Genomic DNA, 18,963 nt, shown 5'->3' on the forward strand with positions numbered 1-18,963 from the left:
CTTTTTGCTCTCATTACCAGATTCAAACTATTGGACAAGCATCCTACCACTGCAATTCAAATTACTGGTCCAATGCCCCCACCATTACAGATTTCCATCATCTGTGGATTTTCATATTGTGATTTTCAGAGGATTGGGATGTACTTTTGAGAACACTCTAGTGAACTGATAGAAAACACATTGTGCAAATTGCAGTAAATTTAATGATGATAGAAGACGTCGCAACTGAATTCATGAGGTACCTACCACAGACATCCCACCTCTCCTGGAACTTCCGGGAGTCTCCCACATATTAATAGTGGCTCCCTGATGCCCGTAAATTATATACAATATCACGGAAATCAATTTTTTTGAGAGCGAGTGAGAGAGCGAGAGCAAGAGAGAGAGAGAGAGTGTGAGAGTGAGAGAGCGCGAGCGAGTGAGAGAGAGAGCGAGTGGGCGACCATGAGAGAGAGAGAGAGAGCGCGCCATGGCAGAGTGTTCCAAAAAAATATAAAACGTACGTCACCCCAGACTACACTAAATGTACCCCTGCCTAATAGGGGTCAAAATAATGACAGTGTTGCTCACTGCGCTGTTTGCAACAGTGACTTTTCTATTGCCCATGGTGAGTTAAGACTGTAAAAGACATGTTGAGGTAAGTTTAACAGGTGTCATTCGTTCATTAGCATAGCTAACTTTATTTAAGCTAGCTGGCCAGCTGCTCTATTGCAGACATATCACCTCTTCCGGAAGTCTCCCGCAAATTGATGGTGCTACCTCCCTGAAATGAGTTTTTGCAGGGTGGGATGTCTGCTACCAAGCCAACAATTTGTTTCCGATGATGTTGAGCTCCTTGAGCTTAACATTACCTGAACATAACTGTCCAGCAGTTTCCTAGGTAAAGTCCAAAAGTTCAGGAATGTTTCTAAATTGGAGTGAATTGATAAGCTCCTCTTGTTGAAGAGAATACCACTTTACCAGGAGCGTCTCAGATAAGCTTTCAACTATTGTAGGCATTTTAAGTTACAATGGAAGCAATCAAATGAAATTGGTAATTCCTAAATTGATTAACCAACCTTGCTCAAAATCTTAAAATCTGTGCTCCATTTATCTAAACTGGTTTGTTTGCTTTCTTCACCAAGTTACCTGCTTGATGCCAAGTTTTCCCTTCCTCATTGTACAGAGTAGTTTGGAATTGAGTAACTAAATACATACTGGAAATAAACTGTCGAAATTAACATTTGGTTTACGAAAGGATGAAAAAAAGTGATCATCTCTAAATAATGAAGTAAGTAAAAGCTTTTGTGACTACCTTGGAAAATGTAAGGAAATATAAGCTCCACTTAAGCTGTCTGTAACAATAAGGAGGGAGTGACGCTTTGTAACAACCTGGGTGAAGTTTGAGCTGATTATTGCCAGGGTAGTGTATGAAAGCTCTAGAGCAAAATAATAAATGTTTCAGCCAGACAGGATGGACCTTATCTCTTAAAGAGTTTGAATTTGTAATTGGATAAGGCAGCATTTTGCCTTAACTATATTCTATATTGTAAATTTATGTTCAACAGCATTTTGTATTTTTATTATTTATTCATTTATGGGATGTGGGTGTTGCTAGCTAAGCCAGCATTTATTGCCCATCCCTAGTTGCCCTTGAGAAGGTGGTGATGTGCTGCCTTCTTGAACTGCTGCAGTCCCGGAGGTGTTGGTACACCCACAGTGCTGGTAGGGAGAGAATTCCATGATTTTGACAATGAAGGAATGTTGATATGTTTCCAAGTCAGGATAGTGAGTGACTTAGAGGGGGATTTTCAAATGATGGTGTTCCCAGGTATCTGCTGTTCTCAGGTTTCTGGACTCCTGTATCCTTATTGCAAGCTGAGTACTTGGTGAAATATGTCCGAGGCTGCTTCGCACAGTGTACGAGGGGAAATGCAGGGGAAAAATGAATTAAAATGATTGTAGAGATGACTTGCAGTGGACTGAAAAGCTTGAAAATGTAGATATTAAGAAAGAGGATGTGCTGGAGCTTTTGGAAAGCATCAAGTTAGATAAGTCACCGGGACTGGATGAGATGTACCCCAGGCTACTGTGGGAAGTGAGGGAGGAGACTGCTGAGCCTCTGGCAATGATCTTTGCATCACCAACGAGAACGGGAGAGGTTCTGGAAGATTGGAGGGTTGCGGATGTTGTTCCCTTATTCAAGAAAGGGATAATCCATCTGCTAAAGGCTATACCTTCTCCACAAGACATAAAGCTTTCTCTCGGATAGATTACATTCTTATATCTTCTGGTCTGCTGCCTTTAGTACACTCAATAGAATTTTGGCCCAGACACCTGTCTGATCACAACCCAGTCATATCTACTTTTAATTATGGCAAAATTAAAAATAAGGCTACTAGGTGGAGGTTTAACTCCACCCTTCTGAAAAACGATGAATTTCTATCACAACTGAGAACAAAACTGACAGAATTTATAAGTTTAAATAAAAATAGTGTTTCAGATGTGACAGTGATTTAGGCCTCCATCAAGGGTTTCTTACGAAATAACACCATATGGTTCAGTTACCATCTACATAAAAGCCGGCTTCAAAAGAATTCCACCTTAGAAGATGAATGTAAGGTTTTGGAAAATGATCTCAAAGGGATATACACCATAACAAAAGAAAACAAGCTCAAAACAAAACAGGCAGAATTAAATGATTTATTAAGAAGCAGGGCAGAATATATGATCCATATAACCAAGCATTAGTATTACGCAGAAGGCAGCAGACTGAGCCATCTTTTAGCTCTAACACTCAAACAACAGGAAACTAAAAGGTCTATACCAGCAATTAGATGTGCTAAACGTGGAGTAGTATCTTCAACAGAGGAAATAAATGAGACATTCAAGAATTACTTTAAAGAATTGTATACAAGTGGCTCAGTTCCTTCAGAGAATGACTTCACAGATTTTTTTAGTGGCTCAGACCTCCCTACATTATCATTAGAGGACACCAAAACTCTAGACTCTCCTATTACACTGGATGAGCTACTCAAAGCAGTTAAAGCTACAAATAAGGGCCGTACGCCAGGCATAGATGGCATACCTGTGGAACTTTACCTAGTACTTTGGGATGTTCTTGGACCAGTATGGTTAGAAACATTAAATTATGCTTTTGGAAATGGCGTTTTCCATAGAGATCGAAACACAGCCCTGATCACAGTTATACCTAAGCCCGGTAAGGACCCCTTGGAGTGTGCCAATTACCGTCCAATCTCCTTGATAAATGCTGACCTCAAGATATTTTCCAAAGTCTTAGCTAGTAGACTTGAGACAGTAGTTGGGAAAATAATTAGCCCAGATCAAACGGGCTTTATCAAGGAGTGTCTCGCATCTGATAATATTCGCCGGCTCTTACACGTACTGAGTGCAACACATAAAATCCCGCCTGCCTGTGGCCTGCTATTTCTAGATGCTGAAAAAGCGTTCAATCGCCTTGAGTGGCCATATCTTTGGAAAGTTCTAAAAGAACTTAAGTTAGGCAATAAATTTATCAATTTGATTCAAACACTGTATGCTAATCCTTCAGCCCGGGTATATGTGGGAGGAGGTTTCTCAGAGTTATTTGACATAAGACGGGGCACACGTCAAGGGGGTCCTTTGTCTCCTTTAATTTTTAATATATCTATTGAACCACTTGCACATTTAATTAGAAACTCTCCTCAGATCTCCCCTATTACAATAGGTACAACATCGTATTCAATATCACTTTATGCGGACGACACGCTAGTTTATATGGCGAATGTTCAGCAAACTCTCCCCTATGTTTTAAAAACACTGAAGCAATTTGGATTTCTTTCAGGGTACAAAGTTAATTTGTTAAAATCAGCACTGATGCTGATTAATACGGATAAAAGTAAGGTGTCTCTTCCTCCCCAGATTAAAGTTACATATGAGGTCCTCTACTTGGGTATTAAAGTTAATACTTCCCTATCATCTGTAGCTAAAACAAATTACTCCTTAATTCTGAAAAAAATAGAAGAAGATATTAATAGATGGAGACACCTGCCAGCATCAGTCCTGGCCCGTATATCCGTCATTAAAATGAACATCTTACCCCACATTAATTTTATCAGCTCAATGATCCCACTTGCACCTCCAGCAGGATATTGGCAAAAACTGGACTCCTTACTACAATGCTATGTTTGGAATGGTAAATGACCCAATATAAAATGGTCAGCTCTTCAATTCAAAAAGTCGAATGGGGGATTGGCATGTCCAAATTTTAAATTGTATCACTGGGCAATTGTATTAAAAAGTCTTAGCTATTGGGTGGAGGAGGATAAAGTTTCGTCCTGGAAAAATATAGAACAGGAGCTAATAGCACCAATAAGGTTGAAGGACTTTCTCCTTATAGGTATGTCTACCAAAAAATGTGATTTGTATTACGGTCCAATTTTAACCCATACGCTACAAGTGCTTAGAGCAGCAGAAAAATTCTTAAAATTTAAAAGCGTATGGTGTAAATCATCTCCATTATGGAACAATAATCGTTTTCTATCTGGGGGGAAACCATTCATTAACAGAACTTGGGAGGATAAAGGTATTACTACTCTTCAAGATATTAATGGGGCAAGTACTATCCTTAGGTTTCAAGAACTGATATCTCTATATAATATTGATAAATATTCTCTTTTTTTCTACTTTCGAGTAAGATCAACTTGTAAAGCCTACGGCGTTCCCTGGGGGTCAGATTTAAAGGACCATCCCATTTTAACTTGGATACAGAGTGCTCCAGGACAGATAGTGTCATATATCTATGATAAATTAAATTTCCAGAATTATATGCCCACATTGGGAATGAAATCTTGGGATAGGGACATATCTGAATTGGGACAAGACTTAGACTGGGATGCGGTTTGGGATAATGCTGCCGGTGCTTCGAAAAACCCAAATCATCAGTATATACACTTGAAATTTTGTCATAGAGCATATTTAACACCAAGAATTAGACATCAAATGGGACTGGTTCCTGACCCATATTGCTCATTTTTGCCCCCCTGGAGCCATTGGCTCTTTTATGCATGTTGTATGGGAATGTCCAGGGGTTTTTGATTTGTGGGGGAAGGTTATCAGTACTCTTACAAAACTAACAGGGGTACAATTACTGATGGTCCAATTACCAATGGTCCCCGCTGTCATCTTCTAAATGATGACTCCCACCTTTCCCTTACGGAAAAAACACGCAAAATCTGGCTGGCAGGCCTGACTGTAGCTAAGAATATGGTAGTCCAGCGTTGGAAACCTCCCCATGATATTTCAAATACTCACTGGCTTCGGAGCTTTTTGGACATTTCTTACCTGGAACTTTCATCAGCAAGTGTAAATGATGCACGACCAAACACAATTATAATGTGGACAAATTTGATATCTAACTTAAAAGATCTTTTGTTAAAATAGGAATGCTTTGTCTGTGTATGTACTACTATTCAGTTGATTGGTGGAGGGGAGAGGGATGGGGCGAGAGAGCGGTGGAGGGGGGATGGTGATGAAGGCTGGAGGTCCGCTGGGTTGAACAGTCAAATGTAATTGGCAACTGGTTGTATTGAACGTACTTTGTTGGTGTTGTAATAAATAATTAATAATAAAAAAAAAGAAAGGGAGTAGGGACAGCCCAGGAAATTATAGGTCAGTGAGTCTTACTTCAGTGGTTGGTAAGTTGATGGAGAAGATCCTGAGAGGCAGGATTTATGAACATTTGGAGAGGCATAATATGATTAGGAATAGTCAGCATGGCTTTGTCAAAGGCAGGTCATGCCTTACGAGCCTGATTGAATTTTTTGAGGATGTGACTAAACACATTGATGAAGGTAGAGCCATAGATGTGGTGTGTATGGATTTTAGCAAGGTATTTGTTAGGGTACCCCATGCCAGGCTTATTGAGAAAGTAAGGAGGCATGGGATCCAAAGGGAGCAACACACACACAATGCTGGTGGAACACAGCAGGCCAGGAGGCATCTATAGGAAGAAGTACAGTCGATGTCTTGGACCAAAACCTCAACTGTACTTCTTCCTATAGATGCTGCCTGGCCTGCTGCATTCCACCAGCATTTTGTGTGTGTTGCTTGAATTTCCAGCATCTGCAGATTTTCTCGTGTTTGTGGATCCAAGGGGACATTGCTTTGTGGATCCAGAACTGGCTTGCACGCAGAAGGCAAAGAGTGGTTGTAGACGGGTCATACTCTGCATGGAGTCGATGACCAGTGGTGTGCCTCAGGGATCTGTTCTGGGACCCCTACACTTTGTGATTTTTATAAATGACCTGGATGAGAAAGTGGAGGGTTGGGTTAGTAAATTTGCTGATGACACAAAGGTTGGGGTGTTGTGGATAGTGTGGAGGACTGTCAGAGGTTACGACGGGACATTGATAGGATGCAAAACTGGGCTGAGAAGTGGCAGATGGAGTTCCACCCAGATAAGTGTGAGGTGATTCATTTTGGTAGCTCAAATATGATGGCAGAATATAGCATTAATGGTAAGTCTCTTGGCAGTGTGGAGGATCAGAGGGATCTTGGGGTCCGAATCCATAGGACACTTAAAGCTGCTACAAAGATTGACTCTGTGGTTAAGAAGGCATATGGTGCATGGGCCTTCATCAATCGTGGGATTGAGTTTAAGAGCCGAGAGGTAATGTTGCAGCGATATAGGACCCTGGTCAGACCCCACTTGGAGTACTGTGTACAATTTTGTTTGCCTCACTATAGGAAGGACGTGGAAATATGGAAAGAGTGCAGAGGAGATTTACAATGATGTTGCCTGAATTGGGGAGCATGCCTTATGAGAATAGGTTGAGTGAACTCAGCCTTTTCTCCTTGGAGTGACAGAGGATGAGAGGTGACCTGATAGAGGTGTATAAGATGATGAGAGGCATTGATCGTGTGGATAGTCAGAGGCTTTTCCCCAGGGTTGAAATGGCTGCCACACGAGGGCATAGTTTTAAGGTGCTTGGAAGAAGGTACAGAGGAGATGTCAGGGGTAAGTTTCTTACGCAGAGAGTGGTGAATGCGTGGAATGGGCTGCCAGAAGCGGAGGTGGAGGCAGAAACGATAGGGTCTTTTAAGAGACTCCAGGATGGCTACATGGAGCTTAGAAAAATAGAGGACTATGGGTAAAGCCTAGGTAGTTTTAAGGCAGGGACATGTTCGCACAGCTTTGTGGGCCGAAGGGCCTGTATTGTGCTGTATGTTTTCTATGTTTCTAAAATTGTGATCCCATGTGAGAGGCTGTCTCTGTTTTTATTGGTTTAATCTTCCTTTCTAGAATAATTTTAAAATTGGAATAGGATAGGCATCGTACATAGAATTGTTCTGACATGCCAGTCAAGATAGTCCAATGAACAATGATTTCTCAGGCGTCATCTTGCAGATAGTCCATGAAACTGTTTATTTCCATTCTTTTCATCTGAAGTGTTTTTCTGGAACTATTAGAGCCTGTAACGTACAGTTTGGAGATCAATTTCAGGAGACAAGGGGTCTCAAGACAAAGCTTAGAGAGCCGATGATCAACTCCATTTTGGAAATTAAAATGTCCATTAATTACCGATTGAAACCTTGAGGGGAAATTGGAAGGCGAACAAGTAGTCAGTACCGACTACCTCCCTCTCACTGCTGCTGGATAAACTGTTTGTGTGTGGCCACCTAGCGCTCAATGCTGCCAGATAAGATATCTGAGGTCTGTTGCTCACTGTTTTGGTGTCTGTGTGTGACAGACTATCTCCCTCAGTATACTGCCTCTGACTTTGAGAGTTCTCCCTTTTCCCCAAGGCTGATACCGAAGTTTTGGACTGGACTCTCTTCAGTTTTGTCTTTTATATTCCGTGTTTTCACCTCTTCTTTCTTGTTGCACTCTGAGCAATTTAAATTTGGCGGGATTTGTAAGGTTTGTTTTTGTGGGAGGGGTTGGGTTTTGATGTTCTTGCAGTTTGCCAATTTGTTTTTCTGCATGTGTGGGTCGGGGCTAGATTTGATGCTTTCGTTACAGTGACACAATGAAATTTGGGGAAATTTTTAAATATTTTTGAGCAGGAAGGAGTTTATGTTTTTCTTTGACTTCCATGGTTTTCTCTGTTTCGTGGCTATCTGGAGAAAACAAATTTGAGTTGTATACTGAAAAGATACTTTGATAATAAATGAACTTGAACCTTTGAATGTTGGTATCATGTACAATTTTCATTATGGAAGTTACTGTAAGTGTGTTAGACTGAATGATGGACAAGAATTTTTGTCTGTGATTTTGTTAACCAAACCATAATTATTCTTTATAGACAGCTTCATCTCTCAAATTGTAGAACATTGTTACGATATACTCAAATACTTATCTCAACAGGAAAGCCTGGACTATAGTTGGGAGCAAGTTCTACGTCAGGTGGTTGTAAAGAAGTAAGAATAAGTTTTCCAAAATTGCTGCAAAATTTAACCACTGACCTTAATTGGGGTTCCTGAATGGAACACAGAACCTGTTTACCTGTTTGACAGGCTCGAAGGCTTTTTGTGAAGGAAACTTGTTACACAAGTATAAAGCATACATGAGTTCCAAATGTAAGCAGTAACACAAATTGGAGGACAAGCATGAAACTAATAGACATTTGATTGACTAAAAGATAACTTCATAAGAGGACGGTACAAACAAACATGTCACTGATGGAAAAACGTAGGCAGATTGTGCAACAGTGGAATATGCTTGCAGCTATAAAATTTTCTCTTCTCCCACCTTGCTTTCCAAAAGCCATCCACAGAAAAAAGACAAAGCATTGAGGAGAAAAGGAGAGAGAAAAATCAACATAAGGAAAATAGCAACATGGAATGTATAATGTCAGGGTATTATTTTGAGCTAAACCTGATCTCGCTTAAAAGAAAAATGTCAGAGATAGTTTTTATAAAATATTATTTGAAGTAAAAAGCAACTATGCCAACAACCTGTTATTCTATTGAAGGATGGACAAAGAGTCAACTCGCTTGTGGAAAGCAGATGTCATTTAAATATTGTAATGAAATTGCCCAAGCTCACTTTAGCAGTAATTCTGTTTTTAATCATAACCAGCTGGGCTCCAGGTTTCAGAAACCTCGCAGCTGAAAGCAAATAAGTGTCACATTCATGAGGTAAGCGAGATTACAGCTCTGCTTGTGGGCCTGAAGTTAGAGTGTTTTATCCAGACTCTGCAAACAACACAGTAAGTACACATGACGGCAATTGCCTTCTCCACAGTCCATAAACCTCCCTCACCATCATCCATTGTCATGCTCCCAAAATACATTCATTATTGGTTTCTGCCTCTGTTCTCCTCTCCATCTTTCCTGCCTCCCACGTGTGCCATTCAGGTATCCTCTTTGCCTGCCTATCAATCCCTTTTCCCCGTTCCAATCTTTATCAGTCAAAATTAAAATGTAGTCACATTATAGTGATTAAATCTCCTGGATCTGGTGACCTGTTCCCTAAGGTGTTAAAGGAAGTGTGCACGTTGGCTGTTAATCAACTATATTTACAGATTCTGAAGATATCACAGAGGATCGTAAAATCCCTGTCCAGAAAGGAGGCAGACAAAAAGCAGGAAGGTAAAGGTAGTTTGCCAATGCGGGTCAGACTAACCTTGCATTTGTTTTGGAGCAGGCGTGGCTGAGGGGAGACCAGACAGAAGTGAGTGACATTATGAAAGGCATAGTGAGGGTCGAATGTTGGTATCTTTACCCCAGGATTGAAATGGCTAATTCAAGAAGGCATGCATTTAAGGTAAAAAGGGCTAATTTCAAAGGAGATTTGTGGGGCCTCATATTTTTACTTTACACAGAATGGTGGATGCCTGAAATTTGTTCTGAGGGATGGTGGTAGAAACAAATACAATAGAATTGCTTCAGGGTTCTAGGATAGGTACATGATTATGCAGAGAATGGAGGAACATGGATCATGTGTACAGAGAAAGGGTTGGGTGTCCTTAGTGTAATGTTTCAGCACAACATTATGGCTGAAGAAACTTTTCCTATCATGTTCTGTTCTCTGATTTGTACTTCATAAATTTGAGTTTCTTTATGGTATAACTGAGAAAATGGTAAAGCAGGGAGCCTGTTGATGTAGTGTATTTGCATTCTCAGAAGTCGTTCTGTCAAGTGCCTCCTACAAAGTTATTACCAAAGAATTTACAGGTTTAAGAGTAACATATTGGCACAAAAGAAGGAACTGGTTAACTAATAAAAGCAAAGTTTGAGCTAAGTGGATTATTTTTCAATTGACTGTCAGTCCTGGCAATTAATGGTTTACAATTTACGTTGATAACTTGGATCAAGAGCCTCTACTGTACGCATATTTGCCAATGATACAAAAACTGGTGTTTTCACGAGTTCTGAAATAGACGTAAAGAGCTTACCAAGGGAGAAGGTTAGAGAGTGAGTGGCTAATAAATTAGCAAATGGTGTGTAATGTTGGAAAAATGAGAGTTTCTGCTTTTTTAAGGAGAATGGAGGGAGTAAATTATTTAAACAGCAAGTCTATATAAAATGCCAGTAAAAATGAATCTGAGAATCTCAGTACATGAAGCATAGAATTGTTAGTGTGCAGGAACAGTGAATATTTAGGAAGACTAATGGAACATTGATTTTATTGAAAGGGTTATGGAGTATAAAAGCAAGTTTTAATGTACTTTGAGAAAGTCTGGTTAGACCCCTCTAGAGGACTGTATAGAAGCAAGATATTTGCATTGAAGGCAGTGCAAAGAGGCTTTACAAATTTGCTTTCCGGAATTAATGGATGGGAATATGTAGAGAAGTTAAGCTGACACTTATTATGGTATGGAAAATAAAACTCTTCTATTGAAACATCAAATAGGATAATGAAGAAGATATGTGATCTGTTTGCCTTTATTGGCTGAATCTCTGAGCATCAGAATTGTAATGTCATATTGCAGCTGTACAAAACATTGGTTAAGTTGCAGTTGGATTATTGTGTACAATTCTGGTCACCACACTACAGGAAGGGAAAGATAGCAATAGTGAAGATCAAGAGGAACAGAGGGCTGTAGTTAATATGAAATTGGATAATGTGGGTATAGTCTCACTGGAGCAAAGGAGGCTGAAGGCAGTATATCGGATATTCAAGAGTGTCAGGGAAGTGAAATATGTGCAGTAAAAATCACGATGGAAAAGATGCTCAGGAAGCTTAATGGTCTGAGGGTAGATAAATCTCCTGGACCTGATGGTGTGCACCCTCGGGTTCTGAAGGAAGTAGCTGGAGAGATTGTGAAGGGATTTACAGTGATCTTTCAAGAATCGATAGATTCTGGCATTGTACTGGATGACTGGAAAATTGCAAATGTTACTCCGCTATTTAAGAAGGGTGGGAGGCAGCAGAAAGGAAACTATAGACCTGTTAGCCTGACATCAGTGGTTGGGAAGTTGTTGGAATCGATTGTTAGGGATGAGATTACGGAGTACCTGGAGGCACATGACAAGATAGGCCAAAGCCAGCAGGAAAATGCTGGCTGCCTAACATCCTGCAGTTTTTTGAAGAAATTACAAGCAGGGTAGACAAAGGAGATGCAGTAGATGTGGTGTATTTGGATTTTAAGAAGGCCTTTGACAAGGTGCCGCATATGAGGCTGCTTAGAAAGATAAGAACCCCTGGAGTTACAGGGAAGTTATTAGCATGGTGGAGCATTGGCTGATCGGCTGTAAGCAGAGAGTGGGAATAAAGGGATCATTCTGGCTGGCTGCCGGTTACCAGTGGAGTTCCACAGGGGTCAGTGTTGGGACCACTGCTTTTTACGATGTTTGTCAATAATTTGGACTATGGGATTAATGGATTTGAGCTAATTTTGCCAATTATACAAAGATAGGTGGAAGAGTAGGTAGTGCTGAGGAAACAGAGCTTGCAGAGAGACTTAGATAGTTGAGTGGAATGGGCAAAGAAGTGACAAATGAAATACAACGTTGGGAAGTGTATAGTCATGCACTTTGGTGGAAGAATTTAATGGGCAGACTATCATTTAGATGAGGAGAAAATTCAAAGTGCAGAGATGCAAAGGGACTTGGACGTCCTCGTGCAGAATACCCTAAAGGTAAACTTCCGGTTTGAGTCGGTGGTGAAGAAGGCGAATGCAATGCTGGCATTCATTTCTGGAGGTATGGAACATTTGAGCAGGGATGTGATGTTGAGGCTCTATAAGGCACTTATGAGACTACACTTGGAATATTGTGTGCAGTTTTGGGCTCCATATTTTAGAAAGGATATACTGACCTTGGAGAAGGTTCAGAGAAGATTTACGAGAATGATTCCTGGAATGATAGGGCTGTATTCTCTGGCATTCAGGAGAATGAATGGGGACCTTGTAGAAACATTCTGAATGTTAAAAGACCTGAACAGATCAGATATGGCCAAGTTATTTTCAATGGTAGGGGAGTCTAGGACAAGAAGGCATGACTCCAGGATTGAAGGACGTCCATTTAGAACAGAGATGCGGAGAAATTACTTTAGTCAGAGGGTGGTAAATCTGTGGAATTAGTTGCCACGAGTGGCTGTGGAGGCCAAGTCATTGGGTGCATTTAAGACAGAGATAGATAGGTTCTTGATTAGCTTGATTACCCCATCAAAGGGTATGGGGAGAAGGCAGGGGAGTGGGGACGACTGGAAGAATTTGATCAGCCCATGATTGAATGGTGGAGCAGACTCGCTGGGCTGATTTGCCTACTTCTGCTCCTATATCTTATGGTCTTATAGTCTTATGGTAATCTTGTGCAGGTTTATAAAAGTGGGGGGTATAAGTGGGTTGGATAATCAATCTTTTTCCTGAGGCAAGGCTTTATAGAAAGGGAGGCCATAAGTTTAAGATGAGAAGGAAGAAGTTTAAGGATATCTGAGGGGTAAGATTTTCATGCAAAGTCTGATGCTACTGTGAACTGAGAAGTCTGAGTCAGTGGTGGAGTTGGATAGGAACCTGAGTAGGAAAAGCACGTATGCCTAATACAGGTAAATGGGATTAACATAGAATGGCATTGTAGTTGACATGGATGATGTGGGACAAAATGACCTGTTTCTGTACTGTGTGATTCTCTGAGATTCTGAGGCATATGACAGTAGATGTTGAGTTAATGTTTCTGGTGCAGGTGTCAAAAACTGGGGGAGAGGATTATAATTTTCGAAGAAGATGTCTTTTTTATTTCTAATTTAGATAAAAATAAATTCTGCCTTGAGGATTGTAAATCTTTTGGTCTCCACATTGAAGACTTGCAGAGGCAGTCATTGAAAAGTCTGAACGGGAGGAGAGAGAGCAGCGCGCCGTGCGTGCACAGCCCTCCAGTGAAAAATAATATTGTATCCGTTAAATAGGGGCTGTGGACAATTCTGATTTGATGGAGACAGATGTGAAAGCACAGAGGAACATCTGGAGAAATTTCTGAAACGTCCAGTTCGCTGCTGTTGTTACTGTGCAGTCGGGAATCTTCTGGAGGGAAGGCCTCAAAATCCTCGGCTTTGCCTGCTGTTGGCGACCGAGGTTGAGGTCGAATCATTCAGACAGAGATGGCGCTCAGTACTCGGTGTCGGAGAGCTGATTGGAGGCTCGAAGTTTTCGGATGACTCAGAGTCGGACTGTGGTCGGGAATGGCATGGAGAGTTTTTTTCCTTCTCCCGTCTGCGTGAGATGTGGGACATTTGAGAGACTTTGAACTTTTTACTGTGCTCATGGACTTCTTCATCAAGTTATGGTATTGTTGCACTGTTGTAACTATATGTTATAATTATGTGGTTCTGTTAGTTTTTTCAGTCTTGGTCTGCCCTGTGTTTTGTGATATCACACCGGAGGAAATATTGTATCATTTCTTAATGCATGCATTACTAAATGACAATAAAAGGGGACTGCATGTCTTCATAATCTAATCTAGCAGAAGCATGCAGAGAAAACAGGAAAATGATGTTGAGGTAAGATTAGATCAGTCATCGGCAAGCTAGCTAGAAAAGTTGGTAGGTCTATGTTTGATCCATTTCTGATTTTCCTCTGCCTCATCTTCTTCTCCTCTTTGAGTCTCCTTGATCTACTCTTCTCTTCATCCCTTTAGCCTTTCCCTCCCCTTCTCTTAGCCTATCCCTCTTTATCTACATCATTTCCTGCCTGTGAACTATGATGACACTTTAACAACAATGAGAAAATGTATTTGGGCATTCTATTTTATCAGCTTTCCTTTGTAGATGAATGTACAAAACAAATAATGGCAGCTTGTCAGAATCATATTCATTGTATGGCGTATAAAGTAAAATTTGTTTTGTGGCAGCAGTACAATGTATAGACATAAAAGTCTATAAATTACAAAAACAAATATTGCAAGAAGGAGGAATAATGAGGTAGTATTGATGGACTGTTCAGAAATCCAATGACAGAAGTGAAGCTGTTCCTAATTTGAATGCAGGTCTTCATACTCCTGTACCTCCTCCCTGATTATGGTAACTTCTTAACATTGTCAGAAAGTGCAAGTCTTTAGAATGGTAGCCAGATAAGATGGGACCTGTACAGAAGGGATGGTGTGCACCTGAACTGGAGAGGGACTAATATCCTAACGGGAAGGTTTGTTAATGCTGCACGGTGGGGTTTAAACTAGAGTTCTGGGGGATGGGAGCCCGAGTGCCAGAACAGGTAGTGGAGAGTTTGTGGAGGCAGATGTTGGTAAGACCTCAGACAAAGTTAGGGAATCAAAAGGTTCAGCATGGTGCAATTAGTGTCCTGAACTGCCTATATTTCAATGCGAGAAGTATCATAGGAAAGGCCAATAATAGTGCTGAAGATAAGGTAGCTGGTTAACAAACAGAGGCAATGTGTAGTGAGGAGAGGCTGTCGATAGGGCAAAATACAGTCAACCGAATGGATTGTGACGTAAAAGGTGGATAAAATTTGAAAGCGTGAATCCAGGACTGAAGGTAATGTATCTGAATGCGTGCAGTATACGGAATAAGGTAGATGAACTTGCAGTACAGTTCCAGATTGGCAGGTATGATGTTGTAGGTGTCACTGAATCATGACTAAATGATTATAGCTGGGAGCTTAATGTCCAAGGCTACACATTGTATTGAATGGACAGTCAGGAAGGCAGAGGGGGTGACATTGTTCTCTTGGTAAAAAAATGAAATCAAGTCATTAGAAAGAGGTGACATAGGGTCGGAAAGTGTTGAATCATTGTGAATAGAGCTAAGGAATTTCAAGGAAAAAACTCCCTGATTGAAGTTGTATACAGACCATCCCACCACACTTCCCCATCCCTCCCCACAACACAGTTGTTCGGATATAGCCTACAAGTTAAAACGGGAGATAGAAATGGCATGCCAAAAGGACAACGTTACAATAGTCATGGGGGTTTTCAATTTGCAGGTAGATTGGGAAAGTCAGGTTGGTGCTAGATTACAGGAGGGGGGGGATTTCTGGAATTCCAAAGAGATGGCTTCTTAGAGTAGCTCGTGGTTGATCTCACTAGAGGATCAGCTATTCTAGCTTGAGTGTTGACAATGAACCAGAATTGATTAGAGAGCTTAAGGTAAAAGAACAATTAAGGGAAAGTCATCATAATATGATTGAATTCACCCTGAAGTTTGAGAAGGAGAAGCTAAAGTCAGATGTATCCTTATTACAGTGGAGTAAAGGGAATTGAAAGGCATGAGAGAGGAGTTGGCCATAATTGATTGAAAAAGAACACTGGCAGGGATGACGGCAGAGCAGCAGTAGCTGGAATTTCTGGAAGCAATTCATAATCACAGGATATATACATCCCAAAGAGGAAGAAGTATTCTAAAGGCAAGATGACACAACCTTGGATAGCAAGAGAAATCAAACCCAACATAAAAGCCAAAGAGAGGGCATATAATGGAAGAAAAAATAATGGGAAGTGAGAGGATCGGGAAGCTTTAAAAAACCAACAAAAGGTAGCTAAAATGGTCATTAAGAAGGTAAAGATGGGATATATTATTAATGATGAGATGGAATAAGCTAGCCAATAATATTAAAGAGGATACCAAAAGTTTCTTCAGATACTGTACATAAAGTGTAAAAGAGAGGTGAGAGTAAATATCGAATTGCTGGAAAATGATGCTGGGGAGGTTGTTAAGGGGGACAAGAAAATAGCAGATGAACTGAATAAGTATTTTGCATCAGTCTTCATAGTGGAAGACACTAGCAGTATGATGGAAGTTCCAGGTGTCAGCGTCATGAAGTGTGTGAAGTTACCATAAATAGAGAGAAGGTTCTTAGGAAGCTGAAAGGTCTGAAGGTGGATCTGTCACCTGCACTAGATGGCATACACCACAGAGTTCTAAAAGAAGTGGCTGAAGAGATTGTGGAGGCATTGGTAATGATTATTCAAGAATCACTAGATCCTGGAATGGTTTTGGAAGACTGGAAAATTGCAAATGTCACTCCACTCTTCATGAAGGGAGTGAGGCAGAAGAAAGGAAACTATAGGGCGGTTAGTTTGACCTCAGTGGATGAGAAGATGTTGGAGTTGATTATTAATGATGAGTTCTTCGGGTACATGATAAAATTGGCCTTGGTCAGCATGGTTTCCTCAAGGGAAAATCTCGCCTGACAAATCTGTTTGAGTTCTTTGAAGAAATAACATGCAGGATAGACAAAGGAGAATCAGTTGGTGTTGTATACTTGGATTTCAGAAGGCTTTTGACAAGTTGCTACAAATGAGGCTGCTTCACAAGCTACAAGCCCATGGTATTAAAGGGAAGATTCTAGCATGGATAAAGCAGTGGCTGATTTGCAGGAGACAAAGAGTGGGAATAAAGGGAGACTTTTCTAGTTGGCTGCCAGTGATGAGTAGTGTTCCACAGGGACCCGTGATGGTACTGATTCTTTTTACATTATATGTCAATGATTTGGATGATGGAATTAATGGCTTTGTTGCAAAGTTTGCAGACAATATGAAGATGGGTGAAGAGGCAAGTAGTTTTGAGGAAGTAGAGATGCAACAGAAGGACAGGCAAATTAGGAGAATGGGCAAAGAAACAGCAGATGGAATACAGTAAGAAATGTATGTTCACATGGTTTGGTAGAAGAAATGATAGGGCTGACTATTTTCTAAATGGAGAGAAAATACAAAAAACTGAAGTGCAAAAGACCTTGGGAGTCCTTGTGCAGGTTTCCTTAAAGGTTAGTTTGAAGGTTGAGTCTCTGGTGAGGAAGGCAAATGCATTCATTTCAAAACACAAACACGAGGAAATCTGCAGATGCTGGAAATTCAGGCAACACACACAAAATGCTGGTGGAACGCAGCAGGCCAGACAGCATCCATAGGAAGATGCACAGTCGATGTTTCGGGCCGAGACCCTTCATCAGGACTAACTGAAAGAAGAGATAGTAAGAGATTTGAAAGTGTGAGGGGAAGGGGGAGAGGGAGATCTGAAATGATAGGAGAAGACAGGAGGGGGAGGTAAGAGCTAAGAGCGGGAAAGTTGATTGGCAAAAGGGATACAAGGTTGGAGAAGGGAGAGGATCATGGGACGGGAGGCCTAGGGAGAAAGAAAGGGGGAGAGGAGCGCCAGAGGAAGATGGAGAACAGGCAAGGAGTAATTGTGAGAGGGACAGAGAGAGAAAAAAGAGAGAGGGGAAAAAAAGGAAACATTTGTGAATAAATAAATAAATAAATAAATAAGGGATGGGGTAAGAACAGGAGGAGGGGCATTAACAGAAGTTAGAGAAGTCAATGTTCAAAACTTCAAAAAGCACTGGTGAGGCCTCACCTGGAGTACTGTGAGCAGTTTTGGGCCCCTTATCTTAGAAAGTATGTGTTGAAACTGGAGTGTGTTCAAAGGAGGTTCAGAAAAATAATTCCAGGATTGAATGGCTTATTGATGGCTCTGGACCTGTATTCACTAGAATTCAGAAGAATGAGGGGTGACCTCACTGAATCCTATCGACTGGTGAAAGGTCTTGATAGAGTGGATGTGGAAAGGATGTTTCCTATGTTGGGAAATCCTAAGACCAGAAGACACAGCCTCAGAATAGGGGGGCATCCTTTTAGAATGGACTTGAGGCGGAATTTCTTTAGCTAGAGAGTGGTGAATCTGTGGAATCCTTTGCCACAGGCAGCTGTGGAGGCCATGTCTTTATGTATATTTAATGCAGAAGTTGATATATTCTTGATTGGTCAGGGCATGAAGGGGTATGGGGAGAAGGCAGGAGATTGGAGCTGAGGGGAAAATTGGATCAGCCAGGATGAAATGACAGAGCAGTCTCTTTGGGCCAAATGGCCTAATCCTATTCCTATACAGTATCTCATGGTCTTATAAAGTGAGTTTACTGAAGCCTGTTTGGTGAGGACTATAAAATATCCGATCATTAAAGTTATCTGATTAGTGTTTTTCTATATATATTGAAATATTTAGTACCAATATGAATCAATTTAACCCACTAATTTTTGGTTAGCTGGCCGGTGGTGTAATGGCATCCGCACCAGACTTTAAGGTAAGCGGTCACGAGTTCGAATCCGGCCGGCTCCTTGCATGCTTTCCTTCCGTGTTCAGTTCAGTCGGTCTCGTGTAAAACATAAAAATGCTAAAAAAACAGCAAGATTGCCACCCGATGTACCCCAAGGCACGGAGAGGAACAACAATTGTAGGTTACAGTCACAAAAATCTTTGCAAGGTCTCAAATTTACCTTTATAGAAAAGTAGGTGTTTGAAATTGATACGCTCTGCAATCGACTAATGTTGGAGTAAATCTACTTTTAAAGGGTTGAATAGATATCTAGTTAAGTCTAGAATTGAAGAATTAAATAAACATGGCTGTGAGATGAAATTTTTAGATGAAATGGTTTTCAATCCATTGGGACTAAGATAAGATCGTCACCAAAATACAGGCAGTGACGTTTGAGTACTATCTATTATCTTGTTTTCCATTCCATAGATTAGAACGTTGATAAGAAATATTCTAAAGATTCTTATTACTCAGTTTTATCTGTGAAAGAATTCAA

The 18,963-nt window shown here is 40.7% G+C and overlaps 1 protein-coding gene across 1 annotated transcript in view; it reads left to right on the top strand.

Annotated features, from left to right (window-relative positions):
* Window positions 1-1,175: 1,175 nt before the first annotated feature.
* LOC134348881 (phospholipid-transporting ATPase VB-like) overlaps window positions 1,176-18,963 on the top strand; it is a 327,217-nt gene continuing 309,429 nt past the window's right edge. The window contains exon 1 of the mRNA XM_063052666.1: window positions 1,176-1,270. The gene's annotated coding sequence lies outside the window, so the exon portion shown is untranslated. The remainder of the gene's footprint in view (window positions 1,271-18,963) is intronic.

This window comes from Mobula hypostoma, chromosome 7 (assembly GCF_963921235.1).
Source record: "Mobula hypostoma chromosome 7, sMobHyp1.1, whole genome shotgun sequence".
Classification (NCBI taxonomy): domain Eukaryota; kingdom Metazoa; phylum Chordata; class Chondrichthyes; order Myliobatiformes; family Myliobatidae; genus Mobula; species Mobula hypostoma.